The following is a 15,727-nucleotide window of genomic DNA, read 5'->3' as shown; positions in this document are numbered from 1 at the left end:
AGGTCCAGGCTGAGGTGGTCTCAAATGGAGATGAGGAACTTGTTGAGAACTGGAACAAAGGTGACTTTTGTTATGTTTTAGCAAAGGGACTGACAGCATTTTACTCCTGCCCTAGGGATTTGTGGAACTTTGAGCTTAAGAGAGATGATTTAGGGTATCTGGTGGAAAAAATTTCTAAGCAACAAAGTATTCCAGAGGTGATTTGGGTGCTGCTAAAGGCATTCAGTTGTAAAAGTTCAGAAAACTTATAGCCTGACAATGTGATAGAAAAGAAAAATCCCATTTTCTGAAGAAAAATTCAAGCTGGCTGCATGAATTTGCATAAGTAACAAGGAGTCAAATGTTAATCCCCAATAAAAGGGGGAAAATGTCTCCAGAGTATGTCAGAGACCTTTGTGGCAGCCTCTCCCATCACAGACCTGGAAGCAGAGGAGGATAAAATGGTTTCATGGGAAGGGCCCAGGGTTCCTATTCTGTGTGCACTTTAGGAACTTGGTGCCCTGAATACCAGCCACTCCTTCCATGGCTGAAAGGGGCTAACATAGAGTTTAGACTATGACTTCAGAGGGTGCAAGTCCCAAGCCTCAGCAGCTTCCACATGGTGTGGAGCCTGATGGTGCACAGAAGTCAAGAACTGGGATTTGGGAACCTCTGCCTAGATTTCAGAAGATGTATGGAAATGCCTGGATGCCCAGGTAGAAGTTTGCTGCAGGGGTGGGGCACTCATTGAGAACCTCTGCTAGGGCAGTGCAGAAGGGAAATGTGGGGTTGAAGCCCCCACACAGAGTCCCTACTGGAGCACCACCTAGTAAAGCTGTGAGAAGAGGTCCACCATCCTTCAGACCCCAGAATGGTAGATCCACTGGCAGTTTACACTGTGCACCTGGAAAAGCCACAGACACTCAACACCAGCCCATAAAAGAAGCTGGGAGGGGGGCTGTACCCCACAAAGCCACATAGGCAGAGCTGCCCAAGACCATAGTAACCCACCTCTTGCATCAGTGTGACCTGGGTGTGAGACCTGAAGTCAAAGGATATCATTTTGGAGCTTTAAAATTTGACTGCCCCAGTGGATTTTTGGACTTGCATAGGCCCTGTAACCCCTTTGTTTTGGCCAATTTCTTCCATTTGTAATGGCTGTACTTACTCAATATCTGTAACCCCAATTGTATCTAGGAAGAAATTAGCTTGCTTTTGATTTTATAGGCTCGTAGGTGGAAGGGACTTGCCTCGTCTCAGATGAGACTTTGGATTGTGGACTTCTGGATTAATGCTGAAATGAGTTAAGTCTTTGGGGGACTGTTGGGAAGGCATGATTGGTTTTTAAATATGATGACATGAGATTTGAAGGGGCCAATGTTGGAATGATATGTTTCGGCTCTGTGTCCCCACCCAAATCTCACCTTAAATTGTACTCCCATAATTCCCACATGTTGTGGGAGGGACCCAGTGGCAGATAATTTGAATCATGGGGACAGTTTTCCCCATACTATTCTCATGGTAGTAAATAAGTCTCATGAGATATGATGGTTTTATCAGGGGTTTCCACTCTTGCATCTTCCTCATTTTCTCTTGCTGCACCATGTAAGAAGTGCATTTCACCTCCTGCCATGATTCTAAGGTCTCCTCAGCCATGTGAAACTGTAAGTCCAATTAAACCTCTTTTTCTTCCAAGTCTTGGGTATGTCTTTATCAGCAGTATGAAAACGGACTCATACAACTTTACTCTATTTTTAAATCTTAGCTTTTTTCATCCAACTTTGCTTTTATAAGTGTACCTTTATTTTTATCCAAGCCATTGATTAAAATGTTGAATAAGACAGTATCTAATGCATGTCACAAGAAACCTAACTCAAGGCTGACAGCGATTCAAAGCTTGGTATTCTTTGGGTGTGGTTATTCATAACTGGAATAATAACTTTATTATTATTCTTTCAACATTCACTCATTTTATCTGCAGGAATATCTTGGAAAACTGATTAAACGTCTTTTAGAAATCAAGATATATTCTGACAGCTCAAGTCAGTGTGCATGTTCAGATCTCTGAAAATTAACCTTGAAGGAAGCTGAGAAAGTTACACTTTATCTCAGTGTTAGATTATAGTAAATGGGTGACTCAGAAGGTACTCTATAGAAGGAAAAAATATATTTGAGATAGAGATCTTTTGCCCCCACAATCCTCCCCTTCTTCACACACGCACACACACATACACACACACACTTCTCTTTATTCTTACTCCTGATGTAGTTACAGGCAGAACACTATCAGTGAGTCAGGTTTGGTAGAGATGAAGTGACTGGGAGCAGGTGAAACTGCATCATACACAGTGGAATCTGAGACTGGTCACACTCAAGCAACACATCATGTGTTTGTTTCTACTAACATGGGTTAGTAGAAATACATCATGTTAGTGAGAAGCTAAGAGCAGAGAAACTCCCAAGGGCAATGCCAGATCAGCTCTCCTCAGTAGGTAAGAAGAGGCTACAGTGGCTAGAACTAGTGTAGGCACTCTGAAGTTATTTCCAGGTGGGCAAGATGCAAGATGCATTTTTGTAGCTGAGGTCCAGAGGAGCTGGATAATTTTAGCTACTCAACAGATGAAGACAGAAATGAGATCGCATATTTCCAATTGTGTTCATCATACCTGTGATATTCTCCTGCTACACAGTCTAGCTCAATCTGTACAAGCCACGAAAACCACAGAGGGATGAAAAGGAATTTAAGGGCAGCTGCCTCAATAAGGAGTCAAAATTTCTTTCCTACTGCAGAACTTGTAGCAGTTTTCAGTCCAGGAACCACTGATGGGAGGAGAGACCAGCTCCTCAGGGGAAGGACCCTACATTACCGTTAAAAGTGTTTAGGTAACAATTCTCCAGTCTTTCCCCAAAAGATCTGTGGCCATTTGCTTAGGTAATTGCTCACTTGGGAAAAGGGAACACTGAAATAGTTCAAGGACTGTTTCATGTAGGACTCGAGTTGACCTAGATAAATAGGGGCTGGAAGAAATACCATGGCCGCTGTATTAGATTAGGTATAAATGAGGGCTGAGTAATAAATTCAGGTTCTGGAACAGGTCCAGCTCACAGTGGGTCGACTAGGACCATGGATGATCATTTTCTCGGTCTTCAATATATAATTAAAGTAAGACACCTTATTGTTGGAAAAAATCCCACGCTGGTTCCTTGGCCTGTGAGGTAGAGGATATTGTAAAAAGAAATGCCAAATGGAAGCCTCTGAAATTACCCTTGAACTCTACAGTCAAGAGAGTAAATCCAAAATAATACCTTATTCTGGAAAAATAGCAGCAATTAGTGCCATTATTAAAGACCTAAGGATCCATGGGAGGTAGTCCCGATGATATTGCCATTTATTCACCAACATAAAAAGTCAGATGGATCTTTGAGCGTGAGAGTGAGCTACCATAACTCAAGTAAATTTATGCCTTAATTGTAGATGTTGTGTCATATATGATATCTTTTCTGGAGCAGTGGATTAGTTCATTCTTGCATTGCTTTAAAGATTGCTTTTTATACCTGAAACTGGGTAATTTATGAGATAAGAAGTTTAATGGTTCACAGTTCTGCAGGCTATACAGGGAAAGCAGGCCTGTCACACGTAAGCAGGAGCAGGAGAATGAGTGGGGAGGTACCACATACTTTCAAATGACTAGATCTCACGAGAACTCACTCACTGGTAGGATTTGATCAGCTCACTATAGGAGTGTTACAGAAAGTAGATACCATGAGCAGAGATTCTGGCATCAGCTGGGCCACCTTCTCTTTTTTATCTACTCCTATTTCAAGCTATTTGACTCTTAACCCAGGAGACTTTGGAACTCATGGAAAGCTGGTATAATTGGGATATGACATCTGTTAAAATCACAGCAGAAAGAATTGTGGCAGGGCAAACTACTAGAGTAAAGCATTATTGCCTGGGCAAAAGGAAAATAAAGAAGTAGATTGTAGGATAACTCTAGCTTTCACAGATTTGTGGACTCATAAGAAGTAGCTTTATATCTTCTGCACCTATCCTACGATTCTTTCATTTTTTTTTTTTTTTGTAATTGTTATCTTATATTTTGGGAAACCACAAGAAGAAGGGTGACATTCTTCTGAGTGAATATACAAGGTGCCTCTGGCCCCTAGAATATTGAGAGGGTCAGTGATGAATGAGTTCTTCTGTCCCTAGAGGCTGAAAGAGTTCAGGGGAGCTAGGGAGTGAAGAGAATTTCTCCAGGTGCTTTGGCAAGAAACAGGCAACCCTCTAAACTGTGGGTGTTAGAACTATTCTGCTTTTCTTAGCAATGGGATTCTAAACTCTTAGGAAACTCCAACCTCTAGATCTGAGCTGCATGAGACAAGAAGTCAGAAATAACAACCTATCTAAAATTTCCCACCAGTCAGAAAGGATGATCAGGCAGAATAATCAGGGTATATTTGCAGTGAAGCAAAAGCACTTGTGGGGAGAGATAAAAATATAAAATGTAGAATTCAGTACACTTGAGTTTTAAAAGTCTGTCTTGTGCTAAAACAATAGCAAAGCAAAATAAAACAAAAAATCATTATTTTAGGGGAAACAATGCAATAGTTGAATTGAATGAGAATGGCCAATATAAAAATCATATTAAGTAACTTAAGAGGTCAAGTACAAGTAACATTTCTAATGACAAAGCAAAACTATAGAGAGATGGCTATCATGAGGGAAAAGATAATATGACTGAAGACTAGATTCATGAGATACAATATAAATGATAGAATTTTCAGGAGAAGAAAAACAGAAATAGGAGAGACAATAACTGAATAAATTATTTAAGAAAATTCCCCTGACATGAAGAAAAAACTAAAGTCTGAGCAGTAAAAGGACTTTAAGAGTTCTAAATAAAGAAGCAAATCTAACATTTTATCCTGGTGAAATTCCTAAAGTCAAAAGTTTTTTGAATATAGACACCTCCAAATAGAAATAAAAGTTATCTGCAAGGTTTGTAGAGAAGGTATGTTTGGCATGGCATTTCTTATTAGTAATAGTTGACACTAAAAAGGGGGAAGGATTTATAACTCGAAAATTCTGTAACTGTTTGAGATATGCTCATCATCACTGGCCATCAGAGAAATGCAAATCAAAACCACAATGAGATACCATCTCACACCAGTTAGAATGGCAATCATTAAAAAGTCAGGAAACAACAGGTGCTGGAGAGGATGTGGAGAAATAGGAACACTTTTACACTGTTGGTGGGATTGTAAACTAGTTCAACCATTATGGAAAACAGTATGGCAATTCCTCAAGGATCTAGAATTAGATGTACCATATGACCCAGCCATCCCATTACTGGGTATATACCCAAAGGATCATAAATCATGCTGCTATAAAGACACATGCACACGTATGTTTATTGCGGCACTATTCACAATAGCAAAGACTTGGAATCAATCCAAATGTCCATCAGTGACAGACTGGATTAAGAAAATGTGGCACATATACACCATGGAATACTATATAAAAAAGGATGAGTTTGTGTCCTTTGTAGGGACATGGATGCAGCTGGAAACCATCATTCTTAGCAAACTATCACAAGAACAGAAAACCAAACACCGCATGTTCTCACTCATAGGTGGGAACTGAACAATGAGATCACCTGGACTCTGGAAGGGGAACATCACACACCGGGGCCTATCATGGGGAGGGGGGAGGGGGGAGGGATTGCATTGGGAGTTATACCTGATGTAAATGACGAGTTGATGGGTGCTGACGAGTTGATGGGTGCAGCACACCAACATGGCACATGTACCCTAGGTTTGTATACATATGTAACAAACCTGCACATTATGCACATGTACCCTAGAACTTAAAGTATAATAATAATAATAAGAAGAAGAATTTAGAATATGTACCACACAAATACCTTGCCTGAAAAAAATTACTTGAAAAAAGACTCGCAGCGATCAAAAGGGAATTCAAGAAAGAAGAGGCAGAAGGAAGGTGGTGACCTATGTTCCATCCACCTATCCATTCATTCATTCGTTCACCTATTTATTTACTCATTATCTCTTTTTCAATATATTTTTTCTATCTTCATAAATAAAATCTAATAATATGTTATTTAATGCTAAATTAAAAAATCTTGAGGCTGGGCAGGTGCAGTGACTCATGCCTATAATCCCAACACTTTGGGAAGCCAAGGTGGGTGGATCATGAGGTCAAGAGATCAAGACCATCCTGGCCAATATGGTGAAACCCCGTCTCTATTAAAAATACAAAAATTAGCTGGGTGTGGTGGTGCACGCCTGTAGTCCCAGCTACTCGGGAGGTTGAGGCAGGAGAATCACTTGAACCCGGGAGGCAGAGTTTGCAGTGAGCCGAGATCACAGCCACTGCACTCCAGCCTGGTGACAGAGCGAGACTCTGTCTCAAAAAAATAAAAATAAAAAATAAATCTTGAGGCAGCCAGGTGTAGTGACTCACATCTGTAATGCCAAGACTGTGGGAGGCTGAGGTGGAAGAATCACCTGAGCCTAGCAGTTCGAGGATGAAGTGAGCTATGATTGTGCCACTGCATTCCAGTCTGGGTGACAGAACAAGACTCTGTCTTTTTTAAAAAAAAAGAAAAAATCTTAAAATTGAAATGGTATCTTGCAAAGAGTGGAGAGAACTAATATAATTCTTTCTAAGGTTTTCATCTTCCTTTGTTATTGTTTTGAGGAATAAGAGAGAGATTAGAGAAAAGTGAGTGTTGACTGAGTAAGACAGTCTATCCCAATTGGGAGCATAGTTGATCTTCTTAAAATAATAGTAGAGTCGTAGATATCTAATAAGGGCAAGAAAAGGGAAAACTATTAACAGAATGGAAAACCATAATTGAAACAAAAACAAACAAAAGAAAAGGAAACATAAATAGTAATTTGTTCAAATAAAACAAGAGAAAGAAAAAAATAAAACACTTAAGCCAGTAATAGACATGAGATATACTGATCTCTACTCTAAATGAGAATGGAATGAATTTTGCCATTAAAGGTAGACTCTCACATTCAGTAAACATAACACCAATGTACATAATGTTTACACAGTCACACTTAAAACAATTGGTAAGGAGAATTAGAGAGTCAAGAAGTGAACAAAAGGATAAGAAAAAATGCAAACAAAGAAAGTAGAAAACTCAAAGTTAATACCAAAAAAGGTGGCATTTAAGGCTAAAAGAAATGCAAGAAACATGGATGGCCATGATATAATGGTAAAAGCTATTAAAAATTGCAAAGTTTTAACAGTAGTCAAATAGTAAGCATTAAATTCTGTACCAGCATGAACAAAGTCATAGCTGAAATTATAAAGAAATATTACAGAGCAGGTCTCGAACATGGGCAAACTCTCCATCTTGATGGAGTGGAAGCTCCAACTGACTTGATGAAATGTTTAAGGCAGCAAAGTAAGTTATTTTAACTAGTGTACTCAGTGTCTACATACAAACATGAAATGAGAATATGTTAAAACAAATCTTATTTACACATGTCTAGTTGAAGCATGCCCAAAGAGAATGTGTCATGAAAACCTAAGAAGAAAGACCATTCATTTATGTTAAGGGCCAAATAATAGATCTTGCAAATGTATACTTTTTTTTTTTGTCACTTCTCCCTCCTCTGGTTCAGTGCTTCTGCGTTCCACCCAGATGCCCAGTAAATCATCTACCTACTCAAAGAGTCAGCCTGGACCTTTCTAAATGTTATTCTGAAAATAATCTTGTCTTCATTCTATTTACCAGAAAGGGAAATGGAAGAGGGTTCACTGACTCCATTTAGAGCACTAATTTAAATTAATTCTTACAAATAATCAGATAATATAACTGCAATTGCCTTTTTGCCTACACATAAAGCTAACCTATTCAGACTGAAGAGGCGACATTGATTCTCTTTTCCTGCTTAAGAGTTAGGCTAAAATAAAACTATCTCAATCCATTCAGTTGGTTGTTCAATGTATAGCATGTAATATGCTTATTGACTTTTGTTCTTAGGGAAGAAAACTCTGCAGATTAAAAATGGGGAAGAAAACCAAAATGATTTATCTGGAACACACAATTAATTAAGGGATACACATATATACAGAGAAAGATTGAACAGCTTCTATTATAGCTAATCTATGAGACAGCGTGTTTATGTCAAATAAACTTATTTACCTTCATGTTAACTTTTAAAATCATACTTAAAGTCTATCCCCAATTTCCATGTGCCTGAGAGGAATAATGGGAAGAAAATAGTACTTGCTATATTAACCATAAATTATAAATTTTATTAAATTTATAAATTATAAATTTTACTTAAAAATTTTGAAGTGATATAAAAAACACAACATGAAAACAAAGCATGTCATTATGTATGTTTCTGAGATACTCATTTGTTATTTGTCAAAACTTTTAAGTGGAAGAGAAAAATATAACAGATTTTTCAAGGGGGAGGAAAAAAATGAATTTTTACATGGGTCAGAATATACACGAACTGAAAGTAAAAATTAATCCAGATTCCCATTATCTTCACTTACATTATAATTCTTCATTGTTATATTTTCCAGAGAAAATGAAGGAAAAGTAGTTGGTAACAAAATACTCAAGATGTATACTTTTTCCATTATTGCAAGACGCCAAGTGGTCAAGGGCAAGGATGTTGTTCTGGGTGGCAAGAGATGTGAATTGCATTCCCTTTTCCATTGCCAACTTGCCAAGTTGTCTTGGGTCAGCAAATTTATCTAACTAAGCCTCAGTTTCTTCAACTGTTAAATGATAGGGTTAGACTAGAGAAAAACTATAGTTCATTTCAGTCCTAAAATAATTATGGTTATGATGTCATAGCTAAGTAGAGACATTGGGGCAGCCTTTAATTATTGGTGGTGTTACTAGTGCTCAAGCCATATGGAACTTCTTTAACCTTGGCTATATCCATGATAGAACAATAGCTTGCCACTTAAAAGAAAAACTCTCCGAAATATTTCTCGTGCTTGCTACTCAAGTTTATTTCCAAAGTTAACCGAAAGTCATTTTCCATAATGTTATTATTAACAAACTGTACATTTTCTTTAAGGAATAGTAATAAAGGTGACGCCAAATGAGAAAGAGATCCCCAAAGGGAAGATTCTTCCCAAATATTACCATAAGAGTTGGATCATAAAATGGTTAGAAGTGGAAATTATACATATATAGTTTGAGCTTTTGAAAATTGAAGCCCAACAGTGTTTTTATTTTAATTTGGTGAAAAATGATACTAGAAACTTAATGAGACATGTAGTCCTCCTCTTTGATTAAAAATATGCCAGATATTAGAACTACAAGCAAAAATCCTTCCATTCATCTTTCACTTTCTTGTTTTCTAAGAAGAGAATGCAAACAACATGGATTTTTTTCCTCCTGGTCCTTCTCTTATGCAGTACACATAAGAATCTGGTGCTATCTAACTATTCCCTCAGCTTTAGCAATAATAATAATGAACATTTGTTGAGTGCTTATAATGTAAGTTCTAGCCTAAGTACCGCACAAGTGTTATATAATTTATTCCTTATAACAATCTAGAAGGTAGATATCATTATAACCTTCCATTCATAGATGAGAAAACCAAAGGTCAGAGAGGGCCCAGTGTTGCACGGATAGAAAGCAATGTGGCAGGCCACCTGGCTTCAGAGCATGCATGCGTAGCCACAACAGAATACTTCCTCTCCAACCTGCAGCACACATGGAAATAAAGACGTAAAAAACGTAAATGAAGTTCATTTGAATTATATAGATCCTTACTGGTAAATAAGTTCCTTAAAGTTCCAATTCCAAGCACAGAGATGTTCATGGAAGGTTTTATATAACATGTGTAGAACCTGTCCATGGCTGGGTTTTCTTTTGTTCAGTTTTGGGTCTCAGCACCTAGAAGACTACCTGGCATAGGGTGAGTAAACTCTGTGTATTTATTCTATAAATTAATATTTTAACGTAGCATTGGAATGCAAGTTTTAATCTGAATAAATCTATATTTTAGAACTCAGTTTTGTATACTCATTTAACTTGACACTTTTAAAGCATCTCACTGTAATTCAAGTGGTATGTACTGAATTAACTCTGTTTTTCAAACTTTGTGAGAAGAAACAAAATTATTAGATATTCTTAACAATTATAACAAATCCAGTTTGTTCATCATTTGATCTTCTTTTCAATAAAGCTTTTCATGTTTTATTTGAGGAGAAAAGAAGAATGCCAAAACCCATGTGGGTTCCCTCTTCGGTCTAACATGTATTTTTCTAAAATAACAAATGTAACTGAGAAGCTGGCCTGGGTGGTATAAAAGAGTCAGTTAATTGGTAGTCAGCCTTTCTTTTTATAGTTGACTATAAGTCTAAACGCTGATTTAGGAGAAAGATACGTTTCTACTAAAGAAAGCCCTATATGCTATATTAAAAGTGTGATGACTTTGCTTTTTCAAAGAATCCATAAGCCCCACCCATCTCCTCTGAAAAGTTCAGACTGCCATGTGGCTTTCTGGCTTACAAAACTTTTGCTTTCCTGCTATATCTCTTTCCTAAATCAACATTCGCACATTGACCCAAACAGATTGGTCTAGCTTGTACATTAGTGACAGCAACCTGTCATTTTCTGTCTTAGAATATTGTAACTTCATTCATTCTTATAAATTTTCTTCCCTAACCCCAGAATTTTTTCTAAAAGCCCATATTTTCAGATTTTTCTATTTAAAAGCCAACTTTAAAAATAAGATTTAGAGACTGTATTTCCAATAATGTTGCAAAACAGAAGGCCCTTACAGCAGCATAAATTTAAAAAGATGAGATAATTAAATTTTCTGGAGGAAAAATACTCCATATTTATAAAAACGTCAATTCTCACATATTAGTTATATTTTAAAACATTTAAGAAGTAATATTTGTCTTTCATTAAATAACATTTATCATCAGCCCACCAGTCACTTCCTTTCTAAAAATACGTTGATTTTCAGTACTCTATAGAATAATAGAAGTAATGGAGCATTTGAATCATGTGCCTTCATAAAAACATAGACAATGTAAGATGAAATCTATAATAGTAAAATTAAGGTGGCATGAATTACTTTTGAAACTTTATACTCTTCTGTATTGATTGTTTTACATTTGCAAGAAAATACAGACACATTTTATGGAGAAAACTTACTAACAATTAAGTTGAGAAAATTATTTTTAAATCCAAATATAACCTTTAAAGTTTCTTTTATCATTCAAAAGTTTATTTTTTCTCATGTGTTATTTTATGTTTTAAATTATTCACAAATGACATAAAATATTAGCCTCAGAAATATAATGTATTGTATTGAAGATGAGACTCTTTCGCTTTCTCTTCATATGTGTATATATGTGTACATATGCATACACACACATATATGCGTTTAAATAGCTAACAATTTTTGACTTTTGTGTATCAATCAACAAGTTAAATATTGAATACATAGTATCTCATTATTATTCAAAAATCCTCATGAAATAGATATGACAATTTTATTTCTACTGATGAGGAAATAGGCTTAGAGAGTTTGAATAACTGATATGACAATTTTATTTCTACTGATGAGGAAATAGGCTTAGAGAATTTGAATAACTGCCTAAAGTCACAGCAAATGAGAGAAAAAGCCAAAATTTAAGAGTTAGGAGTTAAGATACAGCAAGCCCTCTGTATCTTAATGTTCCACTCATCCCTTCAAAACATCTACTAAATGCCAGGCACTAGGTCTATGCTGCTTACTTTTGGTTGGGTGTGGCTGACACCAAACCAAAATAAATATATATACACCTACATACACAAAGGATGACAACTCAGATGAAAATTCAGCAGGGGTGAAATTATGGACAATGCCTGGAAGATGGCAGCTACTTTTGGGTTGATGACCTACAAAGACTTCTCTGAGATGGTGACATTTAAGCTAAGATTTGCGTGTCAAGAAGGAAATAAGCATAAGAAGATAAAGGGGTGGCAGCTGTGACCATAATGCAGAGGTAAATCTTCCGATATTCAAGGACATTCAAGGGCCAGAACGTTACCAGTATAGCTGGTGTATCACACCCTGAACTAAGGAAGAATGATAGGCATTGACATTAGAGAGGTTGAGGCAAGGACCAATCAAGTAGGGTGTTGAGCAGCCAAGTAATTTGGTTTATCCTAAGTGTTATGGAGAGATATTGGAGTGTTTTAAGTAGCAGAATGGCATAATCTGGGTTTCATTTTAAATGGATTACTCTAGCTGTTCTGCAGGAAAGTGGGGGGAAAGGAGATCAAATCTATATTCATAAGAATTATGTTTGGATACTTATATGTGCAGATTCACAGAAAATTATAGGCATATTGAATTTAAGACATTTAAATTTTAAAGAATGTACTCATTATAATGATAATCTTGAAATTATCACCTTGCAGAGAAGCACAAAATGAGAGTATATGCTTTAAAAATCTCCCATTCAATGAAAAGCCATTGAAAGTAAATTTGAAGATTTTTAAAAGTATTTTAGCAAACAGCATTATGAAAAGTATATTTACAATAATGTAGAATTTAATGTGTTCCTTTAAATAATGTATGTTATGACTTTTTTGACAATAGCACTTCACATGCTTTATGATTCATGCTTTGAGGTAATATTCCAAAATGACAACACAAATTGTAGTGAGTGAATATGTTTTTGATGTAGACTGATTCAATAGCAGTTTCTGAATGCTAAATGGAATGTTTTATACTTAAAGGAAGCATATTAGGGAGTAAAGCATTAATTTGTTGTGAAGCTTTTATTCCCCCTTTTATTTTTGATATTTTTGAGATAGACTACCATTTTTAAATCTCTTATCACAAAAGATCATTTTCATCTTACTCTTAGCAATTTTGAGGTGTTTATCAAACACACTTGGTCTGATACTGGTTCTACCAGGGTTATATAGTACAGATCTAAAAATGTTCTTTTTAAAAACCATAGTTCTGTAAATAAATAATATTTGAATAAATGAAAATTTAGAAAAGTGTCCTGAGTCTCCATTACACCTAAGCAGTTTTCAGAACAATCTTGTATCTTTGATACACTGGCACTTACTGCTATTAGGAAATGAGCGAATTCGTATAGAATAAGGATATAATAATCATGACTTCTCAATGTAGACAGAACTAGTACATGAAGACACATTCCTAGCAGAAAACATGTATAAATCTGCTTATATTTTAATGGTATTACCATATGTAATATTAAACATTATTCCAATTCTCTTTACTATTCAGCAATTCTTATAAAGTACAGCTTCCTTTCACATACAACATGGATGTTCCGCAAAGCATAAACACAGCCTTAGACTATCTTCCTGCTAATAGAAAATTACTTTCATTTCACTTACTATTTTTATAGACTTTTTTGAAGAACTGAAAAAGGTTAAATTTGTATTTTATGCTCTTACGTATGTTAATCAAAATCATTCTCCCAATACAGACAATAGTTATGAGTGTAGCAGATAGAATGTTCATTATCAATAGAAGACAAATATTGTAGACCATGGAGAAATAAAGTTAAACTGCTTTCCTTTATTTTAATAGTAAGGCCCTTGTGAAACCTTTAGAAAACTATTATCATTTACATAAAAATTAATTTCTATTTTTTTCTAATACTATGTATTTGTATCATTCCTTTAGAAAAACTTCTTATATTTCACAATGCAAAGGAGTTTGAGCAGGTTATGAAAAAATAATGAGAAGTGTGAGTCTACTTCTCTGCAATATTTACTAGTGTGATCAACTGCCCACTAAGCTTGTCATTGTATAAAACAGAAAGCATATATTTTAATCTTCCCAGCACCGAAATATTTAGGCTCAAATATTTTGTAAAATTTTTAGTGAAAGTATTTATTGAGCTATTAATATATTCAAAGCAATGTGTTGGATCACTTGTTATTAAAGATGAATCAAATACAAATTCCGCATTTTAGAAGGTTATGGTCTAAAAGAGAAGATAAGCACCCATAATAAAAATGTAAAAGAAGTATGTTCTTAGAAGCAGATCCAGTAAGGTTCTGCTGGAGTTGAGAGATGGGATATTTTGCTTCCCAAGATATGAGGATACTTCTTGGAGTAACTGGCATTGAGTTATAACATATGGTAGCATTAAAATGTATGATCAGATAGAGAAAGACTTTTCAGACATAATGCAAAAACAAAAGGTGAGTAGTAGTTTCTATTGCAGAGTAATAAATTATCACTAATTTGCAGTTTAATGTAACACACATTTGTTACCTTAAAATTTCTATGGATCTGGAATCTGGGAAGGGCTTAGCTGAGTCCTCTGTTTAGGGTGAACAAGATTGCAATAAGGATTTGTCTGCAAGTGCAGTCTCATCTGAAACTCAACTGGAGAAAGATTCATTTGTGTTGGCAAAATTTAGTTCCTTGCAGTTGAAGGACACAGAATTTCAATGTCCTGTTGATGTTCAACTGGAGAACATCCTCAGCTCCTAGAGACCACCCTAAGTTCCTTGTCACAGTGCCACAGCCTACAACATGGCAGTATAGTTCTTTAAATACAGCCAGGAAAAAATAAACTTTCACAAGATGATCACACCTTATTCTCTGTGTAATGATAAACATGTAATCACGTTCCTCCTGTCTTGTTTGCTGTATCCTATTGGTTAGAAGCAAATCACAGGTCATGGTCATACTCAGGGGACAGTACTATTCAAGGCCATAAATGTTAGGAGATGGGGATGATGGAAGAGCCTATCCACCACCATAGGGTGGAAGGTGAAAGTTTTGGTTTAGCTGAAGGGTGTGGCACATGTACATGGGACAATCAGGTTGGAAAAAAAGTTTGGGTTCAGGTTATGGAAAGAATTGAATGCCCTACACTGAAGTTGAACATTATATTTTATACAGAAGAGGAAACCATTGTTATATTTTTGAAAAGTAGAGGAAACTTAATGGAACTAGGTTTCAGAAAGTTTAATCTGGAAATGAGTTATAAAATGAATAAGAAAAAAATTGGTTTAGGAATAAAAGTTAGTATATTAACTTGTTGAAAGAATGAAATAAATATTGTAGAAAATCTGACTATAGAATTATAATTTAAAATTAAACTTTTGTTTCTTAAACTGAATTACAAAAGGAAGGGTGATCAGTAAGTCACTAGTTCCTTACTAGGTCAAAATTACAGGCTTCCTTTTATACACACATGTAATGTAAGATGTTCTTTGGGAATGTCTCTGTAAGAAGGAGAGGTGGGTCTGTGAGACACTCAGGTGTGGAAAAAGAGACTTCATGATACTCATCAAGGGGAAGAAAGGTGAGCCCAAGACAATATATTGAAAAAGAGTAACAGTAGTATGTCTAGGAAAATGCTGGATATTGGATGTGCAATATTTTGTGTAATTAAAAAAAAATTACTCTATTGGCAGCACCATCAAATTAGAGAAAAGCTGATTTTTCATGAGCATCATATAAGGGAAGTGGAAATCAGGATAAAGAAATATGATAGATGGCAACAAATAGAACTTGACAATAAAGAGACATTAGAGAGAGATAATAGTAATAATTGACATTTTTAATCTAGTCAATTAGGAGGTTACTAATAACCAGAAGGATATGTTGGAAAAAGAGTAGGTTTTAGGGCTACAAGAAAAATATTAGTTTATATATACTAAATTTAAATGATTTTCAGAATTTTTGCTGAAGATGTACAATGCACACTAGAACCCACAGGCAGTCA

General features: G+C 35.7%; 1 long non-coding RNA gene across 1 annotated transcript in view; it reads right to left on the bottom strand.

Annotated features, from left to right (window-relative positions):
• Positions 1-14,585, bottom strand: part of LOC115897383 — a 57,437-nt gene extending 42,852 nt beyond the window's left edge. The window contains exon 1 of the long non-coding RNA XR_004057165.1: positions 14,263-14,585. This is a non-coding gene — a long non-coding RNA (uncharacterized LOC115897383). The remainder of the gene's footprint in view (positions 1-14,262) is intronic.
• Between the last annotated feature and the right edge of the window lie 1,142 nt (positions 14,586-15,727).

Source organism: Rhinopithecus roxellana, chromosome 1 (assembly GCF_007565055.1).
Source record: "Rhinopithecus roxellana isolate Shanxi Qingling chromosome 1, ASM756505v1, whole genome shotgun sequence".
Lineage (NCBI taxonomy): Eukaryota > Metazoa > Chordata > Mammalia > Primates > Cercopithecidae > Rhinopithecus > Rhinopithecus roxellana.
Note: the sequence above shows the minus strand (reverse complement) of the source record. Positions and strands in the feature narration are given on the sequence as shown.